The following is a 7,659-nucleotide window of genomic DNA, read 5'->3' on the forward strand; positions in this document are numbered from 1 at the left end:
AGACCCCAGAGTCCCCTGCCCAAACATCCCTGGGCCTAACTCTAGGGTCTAGGGGGGCTTTCCCTTCTGAAGATAGACCATCAACTGTGAGCACATCCTTAAGACCCAGGGACAGCTGTTGGGGGTGGGGGATGGCCAGAGCCTGGACATGTGGGTTGGGGCGCCCACAATGTGTTAGCCAGAATGCCTACTTTTACATATTCAAACATATAGTTTGGTGCCTCCATTAGTACTCTTGTCCCCGACCCTACAAATCTCAGAGGCAGCTCTGAGTGGAAGTAGTAATATCTGAGGACTGAATGGGATCATTTATGGGCAAGTACCTATCACAGAGTGTGACATGAAGTGAGTCATCAATAAATCACAGCTCTCTCCCTGCCTCCAACATTCCTGTGACCAACACAGAAAAACCAAGACTCACTGGATTTGCCGTAAGGGCCAAGTTTCTACCCAAAGCATCCCTGGCTGATAGTTCTGGGCCTACTGGGGTGAAAGGCATTTCTAGCCTGGGGAAAATTCACAGGTCTGCCATGGGAAGCTCCTATCAGCAATCCCGGAACACACACTTCCTGTATTTTCCAGAAAGAAGGAAGAAGATACAGCCTGTCTGCCAGCTGGGGCCCTTCTGGCCCTGTATCCAGGGCCTCTTTAGAGTTTTGGCAATGGGCAATAGAATTTCTTCTTTCCAGGAAACAAGAAGAAGGGAGAAATTCCTAAGTTTCTTGGGAGATGAAAACATGCTGCTTTATCTTCAAGTTGTTATTTATTCAACAAATAGTTTTTTGAGAAAGTACAGTAGAAGGGATACGAGTTCTCTCTCTTTGTCCAGTTAGTGTGAGAAAGATCTAAGCTTGAGTCTTGGGCTTTGCCTCTCACTGGCTTTCGGGCAAGTTGCATAATCCGTATAATCCCAATGTCCTCATCCATAAAATGAGGAATAAGAATAGTTTGAATTGGCATGGGCCCGGTGGCACAGTGGGTATGTGCGCGCACTCCACCTTGGCGGCCCGGGGTTGGCAGATTTGGATCCCGGGCGCAGACTTACACGCTGCTTATCAAGACCCACATACAAAATAGAGGATGATTGGCATAGGTGTTAGCTCAGCGACAATATTCCTCAAGCAAAAAGAGGAAGATTGGCAACAGATGTTAGCTCAGGGCCAATCTTCCTCACCAAAAAAAAAAAAAAAGAATAGTTTCAATTGCATTAGGCTGTGCGAGGAATAAAAGGGATAATCATGAATAGTGCTTAGGACAGCTCTGGCTTCTCATCCGGAAGTGGGGATTAAAAACAGTCCAAACTCTTAGGGCGGTTGTGTGAACGAGGTTAGCTCATGTAGCCTTGGTCTATCACCAGCCACACAGGAAGGGCTTACGTGGGTTGAGTGGGGGCCCTGTGAAAAACATGTCCACCCAGAATGTATGAACATGACATTATTTGGAAAAAGGGTTTTTGAAGATGTAATTAAGTTAAAGATTTCAAGTTGAGATCACTCTGGATTAGGGGGGGCCTAAATCCAATGACAAGAGTCCTTAGAAGAGGAGAGAAGGGGAGAAGATACGCAGAGGAGAAGGCCATGTGAAGACAGAAGCAAAGATGGAAGTTATGCAGCCCCAAGCCAGGGAACACCTGGAGCCACCAGGAGCTATAAGATGCAAGGAAGGATTCCCCCCTAGAAACTTCAGAGGGAACATGGCCCTGCCAACACCTTGATTTCAGACTTCTGGCCTCCAGAACTGTGAGAGAATAAATTTCTGTTGTTTTAAGCCACGAAATTTGGGGTAATTTGTTACAGCATCTTTAGGAAAATATAAAGTACTCAGTACTTAATAAATGTACACTATTGCTATTATCTGTTGCTTTTCTTTGCCTCACTAGAGTTGGAAAACCTTCCACAGTTTAAGGAAGGCAAACTTCTGTGAGGTCCCAGACCTGGGTCACAAAGGGAAAGGTCCATCTGGAGTGACACAGGTCCCTGCTCCTGCCCTGCCTGTGACCCCTCCTGCTGGGCGGGACTCCATCCTCTGGTTGCCTTTGTGCCAGGGCCTCTGAGGCTGGCAGCACACCCTGAGCCAAGAGATTCCAAGCCACCACGTGAAAGGAATAATTGTCAGCGAGATCCCAGATTGTTTTGTCACATACACTTTGCAATATGACAAGTAGGCGTCCAAAATATGCTGCAGGAGGGGGGAGCAAGAAATTTTCCTAAAGCCTACTTGGCAGCCTGTGTCACTCTGCCGAATCAAGTGCCAGTCTAGTTCTTGGCTTCACTCCTCCTGCCGTGTGATGCTGTGTCACTCAGGATGCAGAGTGCCAGCTGAGTGCCACCAGGAAAAGAAATGCCTGCTCTCAGTGGGGTTGGAAGCATCAGCTGAACTCAATTGGCTGCTTTGGATTTTTCTAGATGACATCATAATAAGAGCTCTATTCCTATAATCGTATAAATGACAACCATCGACAGCTGTTAGGTACATCCCCTGTGTGAGGCACTGCGCTAAGGCATTCATGTGCTCTCATTCTTTAATCTTCACAATAATTGTAGGAGGTGGGAATTATTATTATTATCTCTCTGTTACAGAGAAGCAAGCTGAGGAAGAAGGAGGTCAAACAATTTGCCTGAGATTCCATTTCTAGGAAGCGGTAGATGTAAGGTCGCAACTCCCTTCAGCTTGTCTATAAGCTGGAGATGGGGGCACTGGACCACCACTTGGTACAGCCACTTTGCATCATGTTTTACAGCTTGCTAGAATAAGGACCATAGTGTCCTCACCCCCACCGAGAGTGATTGCAGGTATGTGGGGCCACTCCCTCAGACTGGCTATTCCAGATAGGAGATAAGTGGGTAAGACAGTTAAAATGTGGAAAACATATGTAGCTTAAACAGAATTTTTGAAGTAGGGCAGACTGAGTTTTCCCCCTCTCCCATCTCTTTTCCTGGAGCCCTGCACTTACAGATGCTCAAGTAAGAGAAAGTCTTTTGTCATCTAACTCAGGGCTAGGAAGGAGATTGACATTCTTTTAGCACAATATGGTACAAAAGAAGTATTAGCAATAGGTTAGTATTTCTGGTTGAAAAGGTTTAACTGAGGCCAGATTATTCCAAGGAGCTATTCCTTTCCCCCTTTCTACTCTTAAGATCTTACTATAGATTGCCCACCCAGCATTCATTCCTCCCTTCTTCGTTCCTAACCAAATTTTGGTTTTGTTCTATATCTCCCACATCAGACTAAGTGGTAATTGACCTCACTCCCAGCTCAGGGATGGGCTTGATTGACCTAAGGGTAATCCTATTCTCTCTGCCAGTGATTGGTTTAGGAATGGTCATCCCCCAATTCTAGCCAAGGAAACATAGGGAGAAGTCTTCCAGGGTGAGTGGTGGCTTGATGGCTTCTGGGGAAGATGTCTTTTTGCTTCTAGGAAAGAGTCACAGAAAACAGTGGATCTCCCTTCTTTCTCTAGATCTTGTCATGTCTAGATACGATGCTCAGAACTGCTGCCACCATCTTGTCGCTAGCCTGAGAAAGAAGCCGAGTGATGATGGCAGAGCAGAGAGATAGAGAGAAACCTCCTGAATGCCATTGTTGAATGGCTGATTCAACCAGCTTTGGATCCGCCCTGGCCCCTGGAATTCCTGATATGTGAGATAATAAATTCCCTATTGTCTAAGCCAGCTTGAGTCAGGGTTTTTTTTCTGCCACCAAAAGCATCCTGACTAATACAGTATTCAAAGCAGACTCTCTTCCCCCTCCTTCTCCATCCAGTAGCTGAACTGAATGCCATTGAGAATTACCAACAAACCCATTCCAGAAGCTGCACTCAAGAGGAGGAGAGACTTGGAGAGGAGAGTGTGATGGAATACAAGAGGTTTAAAGGACTGAGGAATTATGGGGAATGGAGACAAAGGAGCAAAGGAGAGGAACCTCCTGTGCCACCTGAGGGAATGGAAATACGGAGTGTGCTCAGTAATCTAGGACTAAGGCTCCACATTCATGGGCAAGTTGAATAAACTAGAGCTACCACTACGGAATCTATACCATCCTGTTTACTCTAAATGTGTTAGGTCATAAGGTTTGAACCTAAAGTAGTGATTGAATATTCTCCCTAGTTCCACATGGTGCTTCCCTGGCCAACAGTTAACCATCCTTTTGGAAGCCATATCACTCTTTCTTCCATGAAATACAGGGGGCTACTGGAATCACAGATTGTTGGCCCCAGTAGAGTCTTAAAAAGCCAACTAATCCCACCCCTCTCATTTTGTGAAGGGCGATCCAAGTGCTGGGAAGTGGAAGCCATTTCCCTGAGGCAGTGCAGAGTACGTTTGTGGCAGAGCCACAACTGAAATGTAGATCTTCTGTCTCCCAAGCCAATGCTCTCCCCACTATACCACCATTCTCCCCAATTGTATACCAGGAAATTGTCAATAGATTTTAACAGACAGACAGTTTTCAATGGTCAAATAAACTTGGGAAATGCTGCATTAAATAAATTACATTAAAGATTTTTCTATACTAGAACTTCTCATAGTTTTTTGCTTTGTTTTTTATGTTTATTTGTTTGCCAGTAATGCTTTGTGATTCTCTAAAACTGAAATATAGTATACACTCAGTCTCAAATTTGTTGGACCATGGAAACTTTCTTTCTCTCAGAACATCTTATGGGAATTATGTCCTGCAAATTACTTTTTAGCAAATGCACAACACAGATCTGCCTCCAGAAGAAGGGAATGAAGTCAAAACACAAAGAGAAGCAAAGCCAAGCAGAGGTGAAAAAATGGATAGATGAATAGTCAGATGGATGGATGGCCGGATGGATGGATAGGTATGTGGATGGGTGGTTGATGGTTGGATGAGTGGATAGGTGAATGAATGGATGAGTGGGTAGGTGGATGCATGAGTGGATGGGTGAATGAATGGATGAGTGGGTAGGTGGATGGATGGATGGATGGATGGATGGATGGATGATTGATGGGTGGGTAGATGGATGGGTTGATGGTTGGATGGGTGGGTAAATGGAGAAAGGCAGCATAATGTGAGCCCCTGACCTACAGCAGACTTGTTATGTGGACCGATACATTTTTTTCTCTTAAGCTAGCTTGAGTTTACATTAGTCAGGTTTTTTGTTGTTGTGATAATAATGCTTAATAAACAGTTCTCAAATTTCAGTGACCTACTACAACAAATGTTTATATTATACTCTTGGATCAGCTGGCCCAGGCTGGACTCCAGGCTTCTGGTTATGTTCTGGTCTCCTTCATTTGTCTTTATTCCAGGACCCAGACTGATGGAATAAAGGCTACCTGGTGCATGTTCTTCTCACGGGGGTAAGAGGAAGTTCCAATGAACTGGTGGAGATTTGCCTCTTAAGATCTCAGATTGAAAAGGGCAGCTTGAAACTGCCATTTCCAGGCACATTCCATTGGCTAATGCAAGTCTTATTGTCAAAGCCCAAAATGAATAGGGGAATAAAAGTATACTCTGCTCACAGGAAAGCCAAGACAACAGCAGGAAGGAAATAAAGAATTGTGGACAAATAAAAAAAACCTACCAGAAATTGGTTTTTCTATTACCTACAACCCAAAGGGTCCTGAAAAATTCAATCAGCTAGTTAATTTGTGGGTTCCTATTTGGTAAAGTGCCTTTAAGCCACAGAATACTTCATAGCTAGACAAAATCAAGTGCTTTAGTCTCCTTGACTGCTCCTCATGCCCATGACATTCCTGTCTTCTCCACTCATCTTTATTTCATCCTTCTCTTCAGACTTGACAGAAACCATTGTTTTCCTTTTGTTTATTTAATACAGACTTTTATAATCACGTTATGGATGAACAATTCAAGCTATTATGTGATGGGGTGGCCTGAGAGCCAACAGCTCAAACAACATTGGCAGAGTTGCCATATTTGTACAGCAGTGGTTTTTCCTTCGATTATTTGAATGTTTCTATTGCATTCACTATTTTCTAAAAATGAACTGCGTTAGAAAAAATGACAGTACTGATCTTAGCAATAAGAAGCATAGATCTCATAAACTTAAGACATTTGTGACAGAGATGGAAGTCATTAGGCATGCTTTAAGTTCCAAACCTTGAGCCTCAAGATGATCAAACAGTGTATTCAATTATGAAGGAAACAAATAAAATCAAAGAACATGTCTATGGTTCTGAAACTGTATTGCTGAAGACTGCATTGTAAAAGTGAAGTATAATTGGGGATTTAGTTATATTTTTAGTCCTCTGAGGATGCAGGACTCTTGGTGATATGGAAGGATGGTATTTGACTTTCAAACATTGACTTTCAGATATATTTTCTGAGTAACATCCTGAAGGAAAAGAAGGGATTTATTGCCTGTATGTATAAAATATTAATGTGAACATGGCTGCCTGCCAAATCTGTGAGCACAATTTGAAAGAGTACATTAATCAAGAGAGTATAGCACAGGGTATTGTTGCATACAGAGACCTGGTTCAACGTTCCAGTTCTAAGACTTTGGGCAACTTACATAACCTCATTTTCCCCTTCTGTAATATGGGGAAAAATACCACAGACATCTCAGGGTCATTGAGAAGTTAAAATGAAATAATACTAATTAGCTAAAGCTTCTTATAGACCAGGCACTGTTCACGTACTTTCATATGTTAACACATTACGTACTACCCTCTATGAGTGGTTATCCATCTTTTACAGGGGAGGAAACTGAGGCATATAGAAGATAACTGACTTGCCCAAGGTGGCACAGCGAGCTACTGGTAGAGCCGGGATGCAAGCCCAGGCCATCTGGCCCCACAGTCTGTGTTCTTGACCACTTGCTATAGACTGAATGCTTGTGTCCCCTCAAAATTCATATGTGGAAACCTAATCCCCAATGTGAGGGTCGTAGGAGGTGGGGCCTGTGGGAGGTGATGAGGTCATAAGAGCAGAGCCCTCATGAATGGGATTAAGGCCCTTATAAAAGACACCCCAGATTGCTCCCTCACCCCTTCCTCAACGAGAGGACACAGGGAGAAGATGGACATTTGTGAACCAGCAAGTGCCCCTCACCAGACAACGAATCTCTTGGCACATTTTTTTGTGTGTGTGTGAGGAAGATCAGCCCTGAGCTAACATCCATGCTAATCCTCCTCTTTTTTTTCCCCAAAGCCCCAGTAGATAATTGTATATCATAGTTGCACATCCTTCTAGTTGCTGTATGTGGGACACAGCCTCAGCATGGCCGGAGAAGCAGTGCGTTGGTGTGCACCCGGGATCCGAACCCGGGCCGCCAGCAGCGGAGCGCACGCACTTAACCGCTAAACCATGGGCCGGCCCTCTCTTGGCACCTTGATCCCAGATTTCCCATCCTCCAGAACTATGAGAAACAAATATTTGTTGTTTAAGCCATCCAGTTCATGGTATTCTGGTATAGCAGCCCGAACCTGTGACCGAGACACTCTACACAATCAAGCCTCTCAAACAAGGTAAGAATGTGAAGCGTAACAAGACAGCTTCTTGGGAAGTGTGCATTTCCCTTCCTTGCCTCAATGAGAACCGCTAGAGGCGTTGAAATAATCCCTTGGAATCTCCTGTGCGTGCTTGCGGGTTTTGTGTGTCTCCTTGATGGACATACAAGTGAACGGGCACATGCAGGGTGGCTCTGCCTCCTTCTAGCTCTGTGACCTCTGGCAA

Source organism: Ceratotherium simum, chromosome 23 (genome assembly GCF_057802395.1).
Source record: "Ceratotherium simum simum isolate JZ-2026a chromosome 23, ASM5780239v1, whole genome shotgun sequence".
Classification (NCBI taxonomy): domain Eukaryota; kingdom Metazoa; phylum Chordata; class Mammalia; order Perissodactyla; family Rhinocerotidae; genus Ceratotherium; species Ceratotherium simum.